Raw genomic sequence first — 904 nt, forward strand, 5'->3', positions numbered from 1 at the left:
TGCCCGGGCGGCATGTGCCGCCTCCAGCTCTGCCCACAGCAGATGCCCCGCCTCCTGGGGGAGGGGCTCTGTCAGGGTGACGCCCCTAGGAGCAGAAAGGCCACACCCACCCAGCAGGCCACGCCCCCAGCCCAGGCACCAACCCCTCTCACAGATCCCACCCCCACACAGGCTGAAGCCACGCCCACCCCTGGATGCCCCACCCACTGTCCTAAGCCTCCACCTTCTTCCTAGGCCATGCCCCCTCTAACCACACCCCTAACTCCACCTCAGCCATGCCCTCTGCCCTGACACTGACCCTACAAGAGGCCCCGCCCCCTGTCAGGCTCCACCCCCGCCCTGGCCCCGCCCACCTGCTGCTGGCGCAGGCGCTCACAGGCCCGGTCTCGTGCCCGACAGGCTCCGCCCACCCGGGCCTGGGCTCCACCCACCGCTATCTCCAGCGCCCGCAGGGCCCCGCCTGCTGCCAGGCTCCGCCCCCGCTCCGCCACCAGGCTCCGCCCCAGCGCCACCACCTGCTGGGGGCAGGGACAGGCTGTGAGTGACAGCTCCATGCCCCGCCTCCAGGTGACAGATAGTCCCAGGTCCCACCCCAAGGATGACGGACAGCCCCATGTCCCGCCCACCAGAGTGATGGACAGCCCCATGTCCCACCCACCAGAGTGACGGACAGCCCCATGTCCCGCCCACCAGGGTGATGGACAGCCCCATGTCCCACCCACCACGGTGATGGACAGCCCCATGTCCCGCCCACCAGGGTGATGGGCAGCCACATGTCCCACCCACCAGAGTGACGGACAGCCCCATGTCCCGCCCACCAGGGTGATGGACAGCCCCATGTCCCACCCACCAGGGTGATGGGCAGCCACATGTCCCACCCACCACGGTGATGGACAGCCCCATG

This window comes from Haliaeetus leucocephalus, unplaced genomic scaffold (assembly GCF_000737465.1).
Source record: "Haliaeetus leucocephalus isolate CR32 unplaced genomic scaffold, Haliaeetus_leucocephalus-4.0 Scaffold302, whole genome shotgun sequence".
Taxonomy (NCBI): Eukaryota; Metazoa; Chordata; class Aves; order Accipitriformes; family Accipitridae; genus Haliaeetus; species Haliaeetus leucocephalus.